General features: G+C 37.8%; 1 non-coding gene across 1 annotated transcript; it reads right to left on the minus strand.

Moving 5' to 3' along the window:
• Positions 1-1,489: 1,489 nt before the first annotated feature.
• Positions 1,490-1,562, minus strand: TRNAA-UGC (transfer RNA alanine (anticodon UGC)). The gene has a single exon. It is a non-coding gene; the product is annotated as a tRNA-Ala (tRNA).
• Positions 1,563-22,122: the final 20,560 nt, after the last annotated feature.

Consider the following 22,122-nt stretch of genomic DNA (forward strand, 5'->3'; position numbering starts at 1 on the left):
TGAAGTTAGCAATTCCAGGGGCAGCTTCTCAACTTTTGCTTTCTTAATAGTGGCAGAGGTAGCTGCTCCCTTTGCAGGTGAGAATAGCTCTATTATTCTGCAAATATGGCCTCAATACCATTCTTCCTGTCCTCCCAGCTCCTTGTATTATACCTCTTTCAGATTAAAACAGCTAGAATTATTTCTGTTTCTTGAAAATAAATCCTATTATAGGAATTTGTATTAGTTATCTATTGCTGTGTAATAAATTTTTCCTCCCCCCAAATTTAGTGGCTTAAAATAATAAATATTTATTATCTTACAGTTTCTATGGGCCAGGAATTTTGGGGGCAGATTCACTTAGTGTTTCTGGCTCAAAGCCTCTTCTGTAGTTACAATCAGGATATCATCCAGGGCTGGAATCATCTGAGGGCTAGACTAAGGTGGGAGAATCCACTTCCAAGGTGGCTCACTGACAACCTGACAGGAATCCTCAGTTTCTACCTGATATTGGCAGAAGACCTTACTTCCCCACTGCATGGCTCTCTTCATAGGGCTGCCTGCGTGTCTTAAAAATATAGCAGCTGGAAAATCCCCCCAAAGCAAGCAATCCAAGGGAGAAAACAAAGAGGAAGGTGTTGTCTCCTAAGTTGCACGCTATCACTTCTTCCTTCTTCTCTTTGTTAGAAGTCAATCTTTTAAGTCCAGCCCACACTCAAGGAGTGGGAATTTAGGCTTCACTCCTTGGAGGGAGACGAATCAAAGAATTTGTGGATGTATTTTTAAGCTGCCGCATAATCCTCCATAGATGTGAAAATGTATTACTTTGCATAATTTTTATGCAGTTTGCATATAATGTCTACATTTGCAAAATATCTCTCATCATTAACAATAATTCCAATAACCCCGAATCAGGTTATCTCTTCCATTTTGGCAACTGCTCACATTTCGTTAATCTTTCTCTATCATCCTAATTTTTCTTCTTCAAAGGCAAGTTTGCATGAAGGTCAATTTCCTCTCCTTATTCAAGCTAATGTAAAGATAAGATTTGTCCCCATAGTCACTATAGATACCATAGTTTTTCATACTAAATAATTATCAGCGACCACAGACCTACCTTTCTATGAGTGAAAAATAAAACTCTACAATTGTTTCATGGCAGGAGGCCCCACAAGTAATTAAAATATAGGTAAGTGTCAGGGTAAGGGAGTAAGAAGGGCTTGAATTATCTTACTGAATTCATTGAAGAAGTGAATCAGAACATGTAAGAATAATTTCAGATCATTACATAATTTTTTTTTTGCCTCCCATCATCAGTATTTATTGAGCATTCACAGTGTACTAGGCACAATAGAACATACAGAAAACATTGTCCCTGCTCTTGAGGAGCTTACATTCTAAAAGAAAAAATAATACACCTTTTTTTTTATTATTATATTATTTATTTTTATTTTGGCAAGGAGGGGAGGTAGCTAGGTTTGTTTGTTTGTTTGTTTATTTATTTATTTAGAGGAGGTATTGGGGATTGAACCCAGGACCTCGTGCATGCAAAGCAAGCACTCTACCACTGAGCTATATCCACCCCCTACATAATTTTTAAAGAAGTAGTAAAATTATTTTTAAAGGCATTCCCAAAAGAAAGAAGCATGTCCTCCCTTTTATGAATGGAGACCAGCCTCACGCAACAGTAACACCTAGCAAGATATTTCAGAATTATCTGGACAATGCAAAAGAAAAGTTCCAATGAAACTATAGGTATGTCACAAAAATGAAGATTGCATTAACTATTCATATTTGTTTTAATGTCCCAAATCATAATTTTAAAATTAAAAGAAATTTAAATGCTATGCATGTTTCATAAACCCTGTCCATAGTCCCCATATCAGTAATGGTGATACAGCACTTAACACAGGGTCCAGTAGCAAGCACAGTTACTGGCGTAGAACAAGTGCCCACTAAATTTCCTTGTATTAATTAATGGATTAATGTAGCTAATGAGAGTGAGATCTGGTCACCTGAAGAAAAACAGTATCAGCCTGGCTGGCAATCATTTCAAATTTAATTAAAAATCTTCCAGGTCATTTCACTTGACCCAGCTGGTTTTCTTTTATGTCCTATGTGAACCTCTAACAATTTTCAAGAGTCATATGCAAGACACCACAAGCTACAGCTCATGTCCCCACTCCAACCTACCTAAAGTAAGTGGAAAATCCTAGAACGTGAAAGATAATAGTGAGTGAAGTAAGGATGCTGAATTCTAAAGATACATTCCCAGCACAGGTTTACAAAGTACTTCATGCTGCTTGCTCTGCCTGTGCCTGGTTGGCTTCTTACCAGGCTGTTCTTGACTCTTCTTTACTTGAAATACATATACATGGTTTTCATTTTAAAAGCTGTTTAGGGTAATTGGTGCTATAATGAAAAGCACTGTGTGCATTTGACGTGGGCTTTAAAGGATAGAAATCACCCCAACAGATACATGGGGACAACAGATGGCATTCACTGTAGAAGGACGAGGATAAGCAATGGCATGGAGACTGGGAAGTGCAAAGATTCTCCAGCACCTAGATACCCTTTGACTCTAAATAATGCTATAATTGTGGAAGGAGGTGTATTAAACCACAGTGTGTAGTTACACACCTGTTAATTTTGGAGAATGCAATAGCCTTGGCTTACGTAAGCCACCCATCAACCAAAAAAGGGAACACCCCAAAAAATATGAGTCATAACTTTTTCTTGACTGTTGAGCTGTAACATCATTGGTCAAGTGTACGGTTTAATACACACACCCCCACAAACACCCCAATAATAAAAAGGATTCATTTACTTTCTTGACAAAAGGTTATTGTCAGGACACAGCTATGAAATTTGAGGCATCTCTAATAGTCATACTATGAATACTGTCAATACCTGGTCAAGATATGCTGTCTGCATCCACGGTATCCTCTCCAATGACTTCTAGAATCTAGTCTCCCTAGTAGAATGTGGCAAAATGATACACTTGACCCTAACTATAAGGAAGCTTGGAAATAGTCTAGTCTCTAACAACAGTCGTGACAGCGACTCCTCTGGTAGTATTAGACAATGGTTAGTAGTACAGTCCTATAATTACATCTATAGTTCCTCAAAAAATGTTAAAAATATTTACATCTGACAAGCTCAATAAATGATGTCTGTAAATTAGACTGGAGTGTTTATTCAGCTCACACATTAAATATACATGTTGATTTCTTCAAAAAGGATTTGCACATCTACTGTATGCCAGTCACTACACTAGGTGATTGGGTCAGAAAGAAGAATAAAAAGATGGATAAGACTGAATTCCTTCCAGCAAAGGAATTTACAATCATACAAGGGAAAGACAAGGGAGGAAGAAAGCATGGAGGGAAAAGTTCATGTTGTCCTCTCTGTAGCTCTTTAAATTTATATTTTTGATTTTTATCAAACACATGTATTTGATTCTTTGACCAAGTAGATCTACAAGGATTTCCCTATTTCCTTTCATTTTCTGTGTAATAAAGGTAAATGTGTCATCCTTCCAAAAGGTGCGTGGAAGAGACAGCACAGATTTCTAATGTGGGGTTGGTATGGAAAGAGACGGTCTGGTTATAGACTCTCCTAAGTAGGAAGATTTGCCTAGGAATCACCATCTGGTCTAGATTTCATTAATAATAATAATAAAAAAAAAAACCCATTGATTTGCATAATACCAAATAGCAAAATCTTTTCTTGTTTTCTGGGCATCATCTGGAAGGCATTGTTAATCAAACATGCAGAAAATCCCCATGTGGTTAATCAAGAATTGGTTGCAAATGTGTTGACATGTTTCCTAGGTGACTGTGATTTCTCCTGATTCTCCCAACTCATTTAAAAAGATCATAATTTAGGAAATAAATTACAGGTCAATCTTAAGTTAATGGCCTAAGCATAACACTTGTTTTGGATGTTTGAATTGATATTGTGCTCTTTGCTAGTAATAGAAGTATTAGTATTTGAAGTATTAGAAATATGGATATATCTTGAGGGGGTGATTTGTAAATAATGTATGTATTTCATGTTTATAATACATATAGAGATACTACTATAGTTATTCATGTTATCTATTTTTTCCAACTTTGTGGGTATCCTTAACGAATAATTCATTTTATTTAAATTAAATGCATTCCATTAGTTACTACCTACCTTCTTCACACCAAATACTCTGTAGGCACTGTGCAAACACCAGTCCATTTTACCATTATAACAACTCAGTGAATAGATATTGTTAAGTCCATTTTATCACTCAGAAAACTGAGGCTCAGACTTTTGGGAGATTGAAATTTCTTCAACAAACTTCTATTCTACTTTACCTAACCAAATGACCAAAAAATTTTCCAGCAACCCCCAAACAAGAAAAGTTGTTTAAGCTAACACTACAAACTTAAGAAACAGGTGTCCCAAGAAAGAAACAGGAGCTTCTGGTGGTGAGCAGAGAAGCAAGTGGTTTCAGGTAACCCCACCTCCACCATCTACACATTGTAATGAATCCTGAGAATTCTCACTAATCTCAAGTCTGGAGGAAAGCAAACTGAGCAACCACTTTTGTCTTTCTCTTTCTCTTCTTCTTAAATTCTTCTTTTCACTAAGGAGCAGTGGAAACTGGAAAAGAAGAGGATGAAACAAGGAAAATGAAGAGCAAGGCTAGTTTTCTTTAACCAGTGAAGATTAATAAGCGCTGCACAGAGTATGCCCCATTGGAATGGTACACCTACCCAACAGAGGCGGAGTGAAACTTGGTTCTCAAAAAGCCTAGGGGAGAGGACGAAGACACCACCTCCTCCTAACACACACAGTCACGCCACAGGCTCCGTTTCCTCAGGCCACAGAAGAGTAAATGGAGAACCAAACCCTCCAGCCCCACCTCACAATTCAGAGACGAAAAGTGATCTCAGCAGAAAGGGGTCAAGAAATCACTTGCATTATATGGGAACGAATAGAATGTATGCCTGGACAGAGCCAAGCATGAGACAGAATAGCGTGACAACCATGAAAGGCTAATCTGGAAAACTTTTAAAAGGAAGAAGGAAAGAATGAAAATCAAAAGAGAGGGGGCAGAAGGAAGCATTGAAAAAACGACAAGAAGCTCAAGCTCAAACCAAGAAAAAACCTAATTCAAGGAATAGAGGAAATTTCTTGAACTTACATCACTGTATAAAAAATGAATAAGAATATGAACTAAAGAGAGCACGAGATCAAATAAAAGACCAAAATGAAATAAAAAGAGGGCTTGTGGATATATAGAAAAATGGAGAACTATAATAATATCATCAGAAAACAAATAAATACATAAGAAAAAAAGTATGTTTAAAAAACTGACAGAGGAAAGCACTGAGATAATCAGTATACTTTGATGAAAATGAAAAGAAATTAACGCAGAGAGAAACTGAGATGGAAAATGAGCACAATTAAATACAAGGATAATTGTTCTCTCTTAATTACAAAACCAGTATAGAATCCATGAAAATGCACCACTCAGAGCTCCTTGTGGGGAGTGTAACTTTTATTGTTTTTCCCTCCACTATAAATTTAAACAATAAAGCATGGTCATATTTGCTTTACCTGTGACTTTGTCAACAGTGGAAATTAGACATGTTCATATGACGTTACAATTAATGCAAATACGTGAAATATCATTAATGCTTATTACTACTTCCAAATTTGGCAGTTATTAGTCCCATCACTAGATCTTAATATTTAATGCATTAATAAAGAAGCACATACATTTGTATATCACACAAATTTTTTAGTATTTTGATGATTGATCTTTAATATAATTAGTTTCCTTTGTAATCCTAGTGTTTTACATTAAGCTTTTAAAAAACATTATTCTGAGAAGGGGTCCATAGACTTCACCAAATGGCCAAAGGGGTCCTGATGGCACAAAAATTATCCCTACGGTCATGTCCTGGAAAAGCCTGCAGCTCCTCCAACATTGCATAACACGGGGGAAGGACCAATGCAAGTGAAAGATCCTGAATCTGAATCTTCATTGGTTGTACAACAAATTGATCACTAGCTGAAACAGCATTTTCAAACAAGGGATAGAACCTGAGTGTTGATAACTCCGGGTAACAAGACAGGGTGCCTGACACCATGGAGAGGTTATAGTGTCACCAGAATGCCTCTCCAGACTTCCATGTGGGAGAGAAATAGTCTGTCTTGCTTAAGCTATGGTATTTTGGGGTCTCCTTTTTATAGCAACCTAATCTGTTCCCTAAATAATATATGACTTTTTCAAATATAACTCCCAAGAGATAAAATAATTTCCCACCGGTGGCAAAAGAAAGATGGCTGAAGAAGAAGAAAAAAGCAAGGTTTTGGCAAAGAAGAACCTTACCAACTATGGTAACCCAGAATTTAACCCACCCCACGGGCTCCTAATAAATGGCACAACTGGGCAGAGCTACATATTAATTATTAGCGTTTTCCCTCATAGTATCTAATCTACAAATGTCAGATCTCTTCCAAATACAAATATTCAAGTGAAAAAGTTTTCATATTAACCATAACTGCAATGAAAAACATCCCTAAATTTTTTTCATTTTTCAGTTTGATTAGGTTAGAATTGTTAGTTTGACTGCACATATTCAATATATTGCATGTAAATACATATACACAATATACTGCACATATTTTTTAAATTTACATATATGTACTGTTCATTGTTTATAAGAACGTTTAGCACTTTAGCTTTTTAAACTTACATAATTATCAAAGGAATAAAACCAACCACAAAATAAGAATTATTCAAAAAGATACATACACCCAGCTATTAACAGCAACATTATTTATAACTGCCAAAACATGGAAGCATTCCAAGTGCACATCAATAGATGAATGGATAAAGAAGATGTGGCACATACATGCAATGGAATACAACTCATCCATAAGAAAGAAGAGTATTCTGCCATTTGCGGCCCTTCATTCACTTTTTTTTTTTCACTTCAAGAACCAGAATTTTATAACTGGCATAAACATCTCCATGGCATCAAAAACAACAAAATACCTAGAAATAAACTTACCCAAGGAGGTTACCTATACTCTGAAAACTGTAAAACACTGATGAAGGAAATTGAAGATAATACAAAGAAATGAAACAATATCTTATGCTCTTGGAGCATCCCTAAACTTTTAAAACTTCCCTATCAAAAAAGAAAATGGAAAGGGTCTTCAATATTTGTTTAGCCCTGCAACAAGAGTAACAGCATCACTCCTGGCTCAAAATTCTCCAAAATCTTCACTTAATAATGATAATTTAAGAGATGAAAATCTTCATTAAAAAATCAGTGGATTTTTAGATGAAAAACCAAGGCCTGAAATCATACCTTGCCCAAACTTGTTTGATAATTGCTTTTGAAATTTGAACTCTGGGCGTTCTGTCTCTTTAATCAAAAAGCAATGTACACATCAAGTTGACTTTGTATTTGTGCTTTGACCCTCACTAATGTGAGGCTATTACCTTCAAATTATGCCGCTGATCCATTAAAGTTCTCAATTCATATGAAATAAATAAATGCCTATTTTTTTAGAAGCTACATATCAGAGATGATTTCTCAAAGAGTTAACTTAAAATTTTTTTTTTCTAAAACACCAGCTTTCCAAGTGGATTCTCTTTCCCCAATATCTGTCAAGGAACACATGAGGAGTCTTTCCAGGTTCACAACCAGCCCCACAATGTTTACTTGCCTAAAAATTAAAATCCCAAGAATCACAAGTAGGCAGAGAAGACTTGTGGTCCTTCTGCCTGAACTGTCCCTGCCCCACCTCTCAGCTCAGATATCTCCTCTTCATCTTTCAGGGCCTTTGTGATCATCCATCTTCAATGGCCCCAAACACAATGAGCTGCTTTGTCTTCTGTTTCCAAGCACTTAAGCTATGTCCCTGTTTCATTCAGCACTTGTTATCTACTCTCTGAATCTGTTTATACGGCTGTCTCCTCAACCAGATTATGAGTTCCTCAAGGTTAGGGCCAGAGCTGTCAGTCCTCTGGGTGATGCAGGGATACTGTGGGTATGGAGTCCACAAGACAGGAAACAGGAGGAACATACTTTGATAGGGAGAGTGGGAGACAGAGCCCAGAGTAACCCCTCCAGCCAACCTTCACCTGCAGTGACTTTATCCTTTTAATGTATTCAGTTTTAACGCAGAAGGTGAAAGGAAAATGATTCAGGGACAAAACGAATCTTACCAATTTTAGTAAGGTAAGTTTCTTGTAAGAAAACCAAGGCAATTTAAGGTTTACCTCCAACTGTGACTTTAACCCATACTGACTCATCACACATTGTATAACCAGCACAAGCGCTCAGTAAAAGTAAAAGCTGGGTTCCACGTTTCTTCTAGTAATTATCTTCCACCCTTTGGCTTTGCTTTTTCCACACCTGTTCTTTGTTCCCACCACCGACCTCACACCCACCTCAGTTTACCACACTAGGACATCTTGATTTTTTCTGCTGGGATTCACTGGGAGGGAATCCTGGTCCATTTTCAAGCTTTATAATTCTTCTCTGAAACTCAACTCCCAGATGCCAGTGATTCGGGGGAAGTCTGAAGAAGTGGCACGAATCTTCTCCTACAGAATAGGTGACGCAGGTATGGGTGGCCTCACATGAACACGGAGCCCCACCAGGAAGACTCCATGAGTTTCCGGGTCTGTGTGGTGTGTACAATACCCTCACCAGGGTGGACACTCATCCCTTTGAATTGCTAGGTGTGATAACCAGTATGTATCAGCCACCAAAGAAGTTCCTACTGAGGAAAACAACTTTGCAGCCATGAAAGACTGTAAGACTGAATTCTCTAATTTCTATTTTTCACTTAGATTAGGAAGAAACACCGCTTCGTGATCAAAAAGAGGGTCCCTACTTCAACCAGCCTCTCCTGGATGGGATGGGGGGCCGAATGTCATTCCTGACATTAAAAGTGGAAGCATTCTGAATGATTGGTACGGTCCTTCCCAATGGTCTCTGCTCTCTGCTCTCATCTGGTGAGTCACTCAGGTTTTAGTGCAGAAAATTAAATCTGTCTAGTTTTCTTTTTTCATTTTAAAGTTATTTTTAATAGTGGTAAGAGACATAACATGAAATGTACCGCCTTAGCCATTCTTGAGTGTACAGTTCAGTGGTATTAAGTATATTTGCATTATTGTATAAGCACCACTACCATCCATCTCCAGAACTCTTTCCATTTTGCAAAACTGAAACTCTGTACCCATTAAACAATAATACCCAATCCACCTTCTGTCCAGTCCCTGGAAATCACCATTTTACTTTGTCTCTTTGAATTTGATTACTCATGTAAATTGAATCATATAACATTTGTCCTTTTGTGACTGGCTTATTTCACTCAATATAATGTCCTTCAGGTTCATCCATGTTTTAGCACGTGTCAGAATTTCCTTCTTTCTTAAGTCTAAATAATTTTCCAGTGTCTGTATGTACAACAGTTTGTTTATTCATTTATCTGTTAATGGACACTTAGATTGCTTCCTCCCCTTGGCTATTGTGAATATTGCTGCTGTGAACATGGGTATACAAGTATCTTTTCAGGTCCCTGCTTTCAAGTCTTTTGGGTATGTATCCAGAAGTGGAATTGCTGGATCATGTGGTAATTCTATTTTGAGCTTTGTGAGGAACTGCCATACTGTTTTCTATAGCAGCTGTATCATTTTTACGTTCCCAATGACAGTGTGAAAGTGTTTCACTATCTTCACATTCTTACCAACACTTGTTTTTTCTGTTTTGTTCTCCCAGAGTAGCCACCCTAATGGATGTGAGGTTGTATAGTTATTTCAAGCAGAGAGGGAATTAGATATTTAAAAACCTGTTTGACACACTGGAGCAGCAAACTCTAGATTGGGCTTATAGAATGATTCCCAGAACACCATAAACTAATCCACTAGGGGAGCTATTACACTTGTCATAATTACAAAAGAGGCAATCAAAAGGCTGTTATTGGAACTACTGAGTTCGGTAATAACTGCCGTTACTGCTGTATCAATTAACTATGGCTACAACAACGACACTTAACAACCAACCACAAATCTCCACCAGCCTTACATCAATTGGTATTTATTTAGCTCATGTCCTTGTGGGTGGCTGATCTAGGCCGGGCTTGTTGGGACAGCTCAACTGAGGCAGCTGTGCTCCGTATGTCTCTAAATCCACTTCCCGGGACAAACAGGCTTATGAAACATGTTCTCCTCATGGTGACGTCAGAAGCAATGTCAGAAGAGTGAGTGGGACTTTGAAAAAGGAAAAGTGACAGAACTTCAAAGACAGATCCTGACAACAATGCAGTGCAAAACCATAAATACTGGGACAGCACCTGTTACAGTTAAGTTTTTTAAATAGTATTTTGTTTCATTTTAAAACATCTAACTATAAAATGCATAAAACACCTACCTTTTAAAGAAATATTTTTCTGGTACTAATTTTACATTATACTATTTAAGCATTCCATAGAAAGCTAAATTATTAGTAAATTAAGTCATCAAAATTAGGTTTTAGAAAACTTGCCCTCTGACCTTTTCATAGAAGTGTGATTCTATAAAAGAGACAAAGAAACAGGTTTAAAACCTAGAATGAGTCTTGTTTCTAATAATGACTACTGATTGCTTCTGATAACACAAAAGATAACATTCTATATCTTAATTTGAATATTTGATCATTTTATAATAGTCGTCAAATATGCATAACATATAAATGATTATAGGCATCATTAATATCATCTAATGGCGAGTGGGGAAAAACTCTTTTGTTTTTTCACATGGGCTATGTGGTCTCTAAGGTCAATGTCAGCTCAAATTATATAGATGAAGATAATAAAAAATACATGACTATATGTGATCAAAAAGTTCATTAAGATATATGTTGCCTTTTGACAATAAATGGAGTTGTGTTATCAGCACAAACCCACTATAGTACACACAAGTATTGTGTTCAGAAAATATTCTTTGTTTTAAAAGAAACAACTTTTAGACAAATTCCAAATATTGGTGAAGTTGACCAATATCTTTTAAAACTTTGTAACTGAGACTTTCCTCTGGCAGCTCATTTCACATTTCCTTCCAAGTCCCTTCTTGGTTACACTTCACATTGAAATCAAAAAACTTTGCAGCCTGTTTTAGAATGTGACCACTGATCAACACAGGAGTGGTGTTCATCACAGTAGCAAGATTCCTCTGGGCAGGGAATGGATGACTTCAAAACACCTCATAGCAAGACAGACCAACACTGAGCTGGCATTGATCTTAGGGACCACAAAAACTGTGTTGTCTGGTCGTTAAGATCTATTCGGTGGTCTGAGTGAATTTCAAAAATTCATCTTTAAGAAATTACAAATAGGATAGTTTCCAGAGAGAGCCCCCCCTCACCTTTTTTTAAACTGTATTCTGTTCTTGAACTGATTCTGCAGAAACCTGGTGGCATGACCTTCAGGACATGGAGGAAACATGGTGCTTATAAATCTAGTTATTAATGTAATGACCACTGATGCTTTGTTTTGAATGATATAATTATACTATTTTAAAGCAAGCATCAGGGAATACCAACATTATTAGCTAACTATATAGAATAAAGGCTATACAATTCCAACTGTATTTAACTTAAAAACAATTTTTCCCAAAACTTTAAGACATCTTGATAAACTCTTGGTTAGTTAAAACAGGCAGAGCAGTCCATGAGATATTCTAGGGTCTGATTTCCCTTATCCACGAACATTTGTTCATGTTGTTTGTCCTAAACAGAAATTCCATATAACTGTCTCTTTGTCCTATCACAAACTAAATATTTTTAAAGACAGCTCTGAAGAAGTGTGTGTGTGTGTGTGTGTGTGTGTACAGGCATGCATATAGTGTCCTAGTTAGAACTGAAAACCACGGATATTCAAATAAGCTCGTTGCAATGCAGACACATTATGGAAAACATGTAAACGAATCTCATGAAATATGATAGTAGGAATACCAAGTCTGTACAAAACTGGTACTGGGGAAAGGAAAGTTATCTGGAACTAAGGCTGCACTCTCTTACTTCTCGGGAGCCATGTGACCTGCCCCTTTGTCCTCTCACTCTTAACTAGATTCTCCTACTTATCTAGCTATCTTAACTAGATATCTCCTACTTAGAACATGGTCATCAGACAAGACTTCATTGCTTGGCTTCTCAACCCCAGTGACTACCACCACTAGAATGTCCCTCTGTATTTCTTACTTCCAATTTCTGAGAGAGGGACTGTGATTAAATCAACAACGTGACCTGTGATGGAACCTCTTTGGGGGGTCTGTGGAATAATAAATTAGATTTAAAAAGACACATAATAAATGTGATCACACAGCCATAATGGGCAGGACAGACAATGACAGATATATGTAGCATGACAGCTGTATGTATGTATAGTTATTACTTGTATAGCACATTACATATAGCTTCAAAATACTACATTTTTTAATGAAATATAGTTGATTTACAATGTTGTGTTAGTTTCAGGTGTAGAGCAAAGTGATTCAGTTATACATATGTATACATATTCTTTTTCAGATTCTTTTTCATTATGGGTTATCACATGATATTGAATATAGTTCCCTGTGCTATACAATAGGCCCCTGTTGTTTATCTATTTTATATATAATAGCATATATCTCTTAATTCCAAACTCCTAATTTATCCCTTCCCCTCCTTTCCCCTTAGGTAACCATAAGTTTGTTTTCCATGTCTGTGAGTCTATGTAAAGTTCATTTGTATCATTTTTTAAGATTCCACATGTAAGTGATATAATATGTATCTCTGTCTGACTCACTTCACTTAGTATAATAATCTTTAGGTCCATCCATGTCACTGCAAATAGCATTATTTCATTCTTTTTTATGGCTGAGTAGTATCTTATTGTATAAATATACCACAGCTTCTTTATCCAGTCCTCTGTCAATGGACATTTAGGTTGCTGCCATGTCTTGGCTGTTGTAAATAGTGCTGCTGTGAATACTGGGGTGTATTTATCTTCTCAAATTAGAGTTTTCATTTTTTTCTGGATATATGCCCAGGTGCAATAGTACATTTTAAAATTTACTCTTTGTCTTAGTCAAAATTCAAGCAGAGAACAGAAGACATAGTTATATATCAACAATAGAGGGGATTTCATACAGGCTGTTGATAACACAGGTGATGGAAGAGCTGAAAGTGAAATGGGAGACAGTGAGGCAACCTACAGATTAGTAACAGCTGAGAGTCACCAGCACCCCTAGGCTAGAAAGACAAAAGGAGGAGGAGGTGGCATTCCTGGAACACAGGGCCATACTTACTCAGCAGAAGCTAGAAGCACAGTCAGCCTAAATGCAGGGAGCTGAGGTCATGAAAGGGGCCGGCGATGCTGCTGAGGCAGAGAGAAGAAGAGAAATACTCTGGCTTTTCCTGTCATCCCACTTTTCAGTCTCCTCTTGTATCTGCCATTGGCCTGATGTCCTGACGTGGAAATCTGGTGTCTTAGTCAGCTCAGGCTGCCATAACAAAATACCACAGACTGGGTGGCTTATACAGCAGATACGTATTTCTCACAGTTCTTAAGGCTGGAAAGTCCAAAATCAAGGGGCCAGCATGGTCAGTTTATGCTGAGGATTCTCCTGATCTGCAGAAGGCTGCCTTCCTGCTGTGTTCGCACATGGCTGGTGGGTTTAGGGCCCCCTTCTCATAAGGCCACAGTCCTGTTGGATTAGAGGCCCACCTTTGTGACCTCATTTAATCTGTTCTGCCTGTTTTAACTAACCAAGAGTTTAATTACCTCCTAAAGACTCCATCTCCAGGTACAGTCAGATTGGAAGTTGAGGAGCTTCAATGTATGAATATGACAGGACACAGTTCAGCCCATAGCACCCAGGAAATGCAGCCACACACCACCCCCACTCAACTGTGATACAGAAAGGGCAAGAAATCCATCTGACGGCAACAGGACAGGGACTGGCACACTTCACAATACTGCAAGGTTGATATTATCACTCTTACTTTACAAATTAAGAAGCAGAGGTGAATTCAATAAACTTGTTCAAGATCACAAGCTAGTAAATGACAGCACCGGATTCTCATTCAGGTCTTCTGATTGCAAATCCAGTTGACAAAAATTTCCATTGAGCCCTCCCTGTAAATTTCAACTACCCTGAGTTCGCCTTTCTCTGAGTTTCTATTCCACCTTTATTCCTTACCTTGCAATTCATCAGTGACTACTATCTCATTTTATTTCCATGATTCTTGTAAGGACTATTCTATTATTACACTTATCTCCAAATGAACCAGAAGAACCTTAAGATCAGGAATCACATAGCTCTTCACACAACCCCCATCCAGTTGTCAAGTCATACAGTAGTTGCTGAATTGCTACTTTGATTGGTTAATTTTCTCCCACAACATTTGCTACAGTATTATTGAGGGAAGGTCCTATTATTTCATGTTAATAGAATCCTTCATCTATTTTCCAAAATGCCATAGCTCCCTAGTCACCAAGAAAAATTTTCTGCGATTCAAGGGAATCATTTATACAAATATTGCTCATCACTTTAGATGTAATCCCATAGAATGGCCTTTTGGTATGACTCAAGATCTTTAAATACTTTCCAATTTCCCTCTTAACTGAGTTATCTGTCAAGGCTATCTTTTATCTTCTCTGTTATTCATCCTTATTGTGAAACTGCCATCCTCTTTTGTTAAAACTGTCTTGCAAATATCCGGCTTGGTCACTATTGATCAGTAATATGTCATACCATCCTTTGCAGATAAAAAATTTATAGAAAAACAAGAAATTTCTTTGCAAAAGCTCTTGAGGGGGAAATGATAAAGACTTCTTTCATCATCACCCTCTATGTTATGAAATACACCATGTATTTTGAAATCAGACTATTATAAGCATAATGAGATGTAAAAGAAGACCAACTTTTACAGCACTTGTATTAAAATATCAAAATCATGCTGTCTTTTCCTTTACCTTACCTCAGCTGCAGGTTCCTGCATCCTGGCGTAACTAGTAAATTTTTTTTTCAGATGTCTAACTCCTGGTCACCAGCAATAATTCTTCCTCATTGCTTCTGGCACCACTGCAGCAACTCTTCACTCCTTGCAGACTTCGGGTGAAGTCACCCCACCCACCACTTTCTCCCCATCTACTGCCACACACCCCACTCCCTATATTTACTACCTTCCTTGCTCCAAAGGTCTTTTTCTGTATCTTTATTCAAGCTGCTAAACACTCATTGGAGAAAACAGCGCAACCAGGCTGAATGACTTCTGTGGTTTTGCCTTTTCAGGCGGAGGGGGATGGAAGTTGTTTTGTCTTTTGTTTCTGTTCTTGTTTTCAATGGGACGAGGGATGCAGTTTCTCCTAAGTTTTAGAGAAGGCTGACGGTTCCAAATTGTACTTAATTTTATGTTAATTCTATACTGTTGTAATTTAAAATTTCAAGTAATATTAAAGGGTACAGAGGGCGAAATAAGTCTCCCTCCAACTCCTGACCTGTGGTCCCTCCGTTCTTCTCCCCAGCAGCAACCAGTGTTTTCATTTAATTCATCTCCTTCAAGGTCAGCTGGGTTGACTGTGGTAAAGAAGTTAACCTAAAATCGCAGCGGCTAGACGAAAGAAAGGTTTTTTTGTTTCTGCAACAAACTACATGTTTAAGCTGCATCACCTTGTGACACTGCCATCTTGGCATGTGGTTTTCAGAGGGGAAAGCTGGAAGGTGACACAGAAGCTTTTCTCTCCCACTTGGACTCACACTGGTCAGAGATAATCACATGGTCCACTTAACTGGGAAGAGGAATCTTCTGAGCCCAGGAAGCAGAGGAGAACCAGCTAGCGGTAAACACTGATAATCTGTATCACATATGTACCTACACACGTATTTTACACATACGGGAGCATACTAGACACACTTTTCTCCACTTGGCTTTTTCCACTTTACAACATATGTTGCATGTGATACTTCCCTACGTGTGGTCACACTATAATTTCTTTACCTAGTATTTAATGGATATTTAGGTTGTTTCTTATCTTTCATCACTACAAATAGTAGCTATAATAAATATTCTTTTAAGAGTAGTATTAATAATAACTAACATGCATTGAGACATTACTTTGTGCAAGGCACTGTTCAAAGCCTATTGCATGTTTTAACCCATTTAATACTCTTGGCAACCCCGTGTGAGACAGGACATATTTACAGGTGCCTCATTTACAGTGGCAGAGCCTGGCCTTCAACCCAGGCAGTGAGCCCCAAAGCCTGACAAATTCACAAAGATATTTACACCTTTAAACACAAATTTCTGTAGCATAAACTCCTATAAGTGAAATTTGTGGATTACAGAGTGTTCATATTTTAAGTTCTGCTGGATATTTTCAGAAGTACTAGACACCTTTTGCAGATCCCTTCAATTCCACTCTGCTCTGAGGGACCCGTCTCCATGCCAGCTTCTACAAGTTTCATGCAGACGCAACCTGACAGCACCTTTTCTTGGCACTCTCACCACTCACACGTGGGAAACCCAGAGGTGCAGGGAAGTTTAAGGCCCAAGGCATCACCTTTGACCACTGGGAGCCAAGTGATAAATGCTTCTCTCCTCTTGCTCCAGGCAGAAACTTCTGCATTGCACTTCCTAAGGCTCCTGAGATCTTGGGCACTGAGCCACCGTCTTGCAAAGCAGCAACCGACCGAATAGCACATCTTTACACTGGCTTTTCTTCCTTCTTTTTCACCCTCCAGAGCCTCACTCTTGCTCCCTGGAATCACTTCGCAAATAGAGTATCTGCAGCAAAGCATTTGTCTTGGCTGTGCTTTCTCTTTAAAAGCAGTAAATGCAGGAGGGAGGGTATAGCTCAGAGGCAGAGTGCATGCCTAGCATGCACAAGGTCCTGAGTTCAATCCCCAGTACCTCTATTAAATAAATAAAATGAATAAAAGTAGTAAATGCAGGGACACACCACCGAGGTCGCACCTTCAGGCTCCTCTGCCGCCAGGACTATTGGACTATTGAGATTACTGCCTGCTGATGGTTCACAGCTGAGTCCCTTTCAGGGTGTGGCCTTGGCCAAACGGAGCTGCTTCCCCCAAGCTGACAGCCACTTCCCACAGCCCAACCCAGTGACTGGTAGAGTTGGGGGTAAAGTAGCCTTGCCTCAGTTTGGGACATCTCAGCTCCAGAGATTTCCGAGGGACAACCCCACCCCACCACCAAACCCTTTGTTGCAACTGCATTATGGTTCAGCTTCTCCCTCTGCTCACTCCTGCTTTCCTCCCTCCCTAACAGGTGGTATTGTTGAGAACACTCCCCAGGAAACATCCTGCATGTAAATATCCACCTCCAGCGTATGTTTCCTAAGAAACATGACCTAAGATACTAAACCAAGACAATTGGTGACAGTAGTAGACCTAGAGAACAGACCTTTAGGATGAGATTTTGGAACTGGATCGCTCACAGCAGTAAGACCCCATTGCAATTGCTGAGACTCTCAGTTGCGAGAGATTGAGTTGAAATGCAGGTGGAAAGTGAGTGCTGGGACGGGTAGTAGCTGTGGTTCTTAATGGTGGTCGTGTTAATGACAATGATTGTGATGGTGGTCCCAAATGTCTCTGATTTGAAAGGTTTTGTAAGGACTAAACAGGTGGATTCTGCAGGGATATAATGAATTCTTCAGGGATATCCTAAATTTGTTAAATATTTGTGGACACACTAGTCATTGCACTTTCTCTGGTCTGGGTGTTACTTCTTCTTCACTGTCTTGGCTGAGGGGTGGGAGGACAGTTTCAGAGGATTACAGAATGGCTGGTCTATCCGCAGAGCAACTAGCACAACATTACCTATAATGAGGGGACTCATTTTGTGGCAAAAGCCGTGTGTCAGTGGGAACCTGAGCATGAGACATGCTAGTTTTATCATATACCTCTTTACCCCCAAAGTCCCTGGCATGTTAGATGGTTAAGTGACCTTTTATAATTGTATAAGTAATTGTACAATTACTTATCTAAAAGTATATAGTGTGTTCACACGAAGAGATACAGCAAGGTAAGTGGAATCCTTTCATCCATACTCTGGTATTCCAGAAGGCTATGCCATTCAAAAATTCTTCAATTCAAGGACAATATTCTGGGGAGAGGGGAGAGAGCACAGTCCCAAGAATGTAGTGAAAGCATTGAATCAGTGAATGTTAAGTTATATGGTGCTAATTCCCCAGTGGTTGGATTACACAGATCCAGAAAACGGGAGGTAGAAGTGAGATTAGTCCCTCCCACCATCATTACCAGTGACGTATTTTCAGATTTTATGCTTCTCTTCTCTGAAATTTTAGGCTTTGTCAGATTAGATTCTCATTCTCAAGATAACGCTTCTACTAGAAAATGCAATAAGAATTTCACTGAACTTGAAACTATGACTACTCTCTGTTCTATTTGGGCTCCTTGTGCCAGTGGACCAGCAAAGACAAAGGTTACTCTACTGTTTGAGAAAATCGACCCTGATTACCATGAGAAGCTAGGCAGGATTTTATAACTCAAAGGAGGCATGGGGGCATCTCTTGGTGCCTGGTAATAACTGTGAACGGTGACTGAAGCAGCCATTGTCCCCTGTGGCCTGATCATTGCTCCGACCCCTCAGAGTCACCTTCATCCTCCAACCGAGTCAAGCAACCTGGACTAGCTGAAGATATACAAATGGCAAACAAATACATGAAATATCACTAATGATGAGGGAGATTGAAATCAAATTCACAATGAGATACCACTCAAATCCATTAGGATGATTATGATTTAACAATGGAAAATAACAAGTGATCGGGAGGATGTGGAGAAATTGGAACCCTGTGCATTTCTGGTGGGAATGTAAAATGGTGTGGCCACTGTGGAAAACAGTATGATGGTTACTCAAAAAATTAAACATAGAATTACCGTATGATCCAGCAATTCCATTCCCAGGTATATAAACAAGAGAATTGAAAGCAAGGATTCAGATACTTGTACACCAACGTTCATAGAAGCATTACTCACACTAGCTAAAAGGTGGAAACAACCTAAGTGTTCATCAACATATGAATGAATAAACAGAACTCTGTGTATGTGTGTGGTGGAATATTAGTTAGCCTTAAAAAGGAATGAAGTTCTAATACATACTTTAATATAGAAAGCATTATGCTAAGTGAAATAAGCCAGACAAAAAAGGACAAATATTTTTACTTACATGAGGTACTTGGAATAGGCAAGTTCATAGAGGCCAAAAATATAATAAAAGTTACCAGAGGCTAAAGGGAGAGGGAAATGGGAGAGTTATTTTAATGGATATGAAGTTTCTGTTTGGGATAATGTAATAGTTCTGGAAATGGTTAGTAGTGATGGTTTCACAATATTGTGAATATACTTAATGCCACTAAATTGTTCACTTTAAAATAGTTTAAATAGTGACTTTTTGTTATGTATATCTTATCATAACAAAAAATGCAAAAAAAAAAAGGTTAAAAATAATACATCTAGATAAAAATTCCATGCTACTGATGCTTTATCTACTTGTTATCAAGGATACAGTTAGATAGAAAAGTAGACAAAACAAAGACAATTTACTACAGTTTTCCATTTTTGTTCAATTTGTGAATGGCATAGCCTTCTGTAATACCAGAGTATGGATGAAAGGATTTCACTTACCTTGCTGTATCTCTTCATGTGAACACACTGTATACTTTTAGATAAGTAATTGTACAATGAAGATTGAAAGAGATCCTAACATTATTCACTGAAACAGTATGCATTTTATTACTAACTAATCCAGCTATGGAAATTATAGATGCCAAAAAATATGAATTTTACCAGTTTTGTAACTTTTAGGGCATAAGTGGTCTTCCCAAAACTTTCCATGAGTAGTTAGTTCCCTTCTGTGTTCATAGGCGATATAGTAAGTTCTTAGTCTAAAAGTATCCTTATATATTCCCTGGGAATCCCCTCAGAGATTGACAAAAATGATAAATTAGCTGTTGATGCAAGACCTGTTCTTTTTCTTTTAAGTAATTCCACAAGAAATTTCAAAGACAAAACTCTGCCATACAATTTGTAATAGTAGAAAATATCCAAATGCGCTCATAAACTAGTGGAGTGGGTGTGTAACTAAATAAAGTGGAAAAATTGATAAACAATATAAAAAGCGTGTTTTTGTTTTTATTACTTAATCAAAATATTCACAGTGACCCAAACATTGCTTTTGCAGTACATGGAAGTTATTGCTTCTGTATTTAGAATTAGTAAATTAGGGTCTGGAATATTGATTATTATTTCCCTTGAGATCTATAAACCATTTTAATATGCTGATGTGGTTAATACTTCTAAATAATGCTTACTTCTTTCACAATTATAACTCAGATAAATCTCCCTTTTTATCTTCTTGCTTTGTCATCTTATTCTGTACAATTTTACTTTAAAATTACTGCTATCTTTTGTCTTTTTCTGTGATGATTTTATCTTTTCTTTTGGCTTTACTTCTTAAACAAGTTGGATAGACAACTTGTTTATTCACCTCTTGATAAAATTTTGGACTGTTCTTATTTTGGGGCTATTACAAATAAAGTTGTCATGAATATATATACGTATAAATCTCCATATGGAAATACGCTTTCATTTCTCTTGAGATTAGAATGGATGCATCATACAGTAGGTATATATTTAACTTTTTAAGAAACTGCTAACAGTTTCCAAAGTGGTAGCACCATTTAATATTCCCACCATCAGTGTATCAGAATTCCTATTACTCCACCTCCTCACCAACAGTTGGTATGGTCAGTCTTTTTAATTTTAGATATTCTGGTGGGCATAACTTGCACAAGGACAAACTTGTAAGTGGCAAAGCTAGGATTTGAACCCAGGCAGCCGGGGACCAGGAGCCAAGTTCTTATCCAGTACATATTAAACTGACTCTCTCCATAGCTGCTAGCTTGAGTATGAAACAAACTTATATAAAATTATTTCTGTGGGAAGATGTATTCTGAACTCTAGTCTTTTTTACAGATTTCTAGAATACAACCTGTTCATAAGTTGGTAACTACCCACAGATTAATATGCTTCCATCTATAAATATGGAATGTCTAAGCATATATGCTCAAGGCCTTACCAGTAATAGAATGGCAACTTTATTAGAATATATTTTATAATAAAATATTTAATAAGTACACATGAGTTAAAGCTCACCAGTGATGCTCAGATCCAGCCACTTACAGACAATGTGATGTTCTTTTCTTCTGATTATTTGAGGAGAGGAAGGAAGAATTAAGTATACGAAAGCACACTTAGTGAAAAAATAGAAGCCACAATCAAAAAGGGATCAAAAATCAAAGCTCTGAAGCAATTAAAGAGAAAAAGGATGGAGACAACATGTTGGCTCATCTTGTTATTTGTGCACTCACTTGAAGCATGTGACAAATTATCTCAAATTATCTCATTTCTGTAATTCTGTAATTTCCTATTATCTTTCCTTGAAAACCAGTTGAGCCTCTGGTAAGATTCTTGGTTACAAACAACAGGAGCCCAACCTAAAACAAAAAGGAAATATACCAGCTCATATAACTTGGAAGTTCAAAGGGTGAACTTCAGGCATGGCTGAATATAAGAACTCAAAATGATATTGTTACAGTTCTGCCTTGCTTCATCTTTCAGTCTGACTTTCTTCCGTTTTGTCTTAGGTTCTCTCGAAGAAGTGTCAAAGTTGGCCACTAGCAACCCCAGCAGATAGAGCATACACTTCTCTCAAGGGCTCCAGCAAAATTTCCAAACAATATTCTCAGATGTTCAGATTGGCCCATATTAAGTCAAGTAGCCATCCCTACTCCAACAACTCAGCATAGAAAGATGGAATAGTATTCTGTTTCAGCCCTTGGTTAAACCACACATGGAGCAAAATCAAGATGATGTTATCAAAAGAAGGAGAAAAAAACTCCGGGCAGCAAAAATTTCTTTTTCCCATTACTCTTTCTTTTTCTTCCCTCACTTTCCTTTCTGGGAAAGATTCTAAATCAAGTCTTCTTTGAACTTTTTCAGGAGGCTCACTGTTAACTTGATAGTAGTAAACAAAAAAGTAAGTTCTCTATTTTGGTGGTTGAATTGTGTAT

This window comes from Camelus bactrianus, chromosome 3 (assembly GCF_048773025.1).
Source record: "Camelus bactrianus isolate YW-2024 breed Bactrian camel chromosome 3, ASM4877302v1, whole genome shotgun sequence".
Classification (NCBI taxonomy): domain Eukaryota; kingdom Metazoa; phylum Chordata; class Mammalia; order Artiodactyla; family Camelidae; genus Camelus; species Camelus bactrianus.